Here is a 204-nt window from a genome sequence, read left to right on the forward strand (position 1 = left end):
ATTACCTTATTACACCACTAATATACAATGTGATTTTGAGCAACAATATATATCCTAACAAGGTGATTGCACATTTATCGAAAACAATATACATATCCATTTTATGTACAAATAATCACTTATCTATAAATGACTTAGACATCAGTTGCTGTACTGAACCCGATATATTATTTGTAAAAATAATTTCTAGCAATGATTTTAATC

Source organism: Penaeus monodon, chromosome 32, assembly GCF_015228065.2.
Source record: "Penaeus monodon isolate SGIC_2016 chromosome 32, NSTDA_Pmon_1, whole genome shotgun sequence".
NCBI classification, from domain to species: Eukaryota; Metazoa; Arthropoda; class Malacostraca; order Decapoda; family Penaeidae; genus Penaeus; species Penaeus monodon.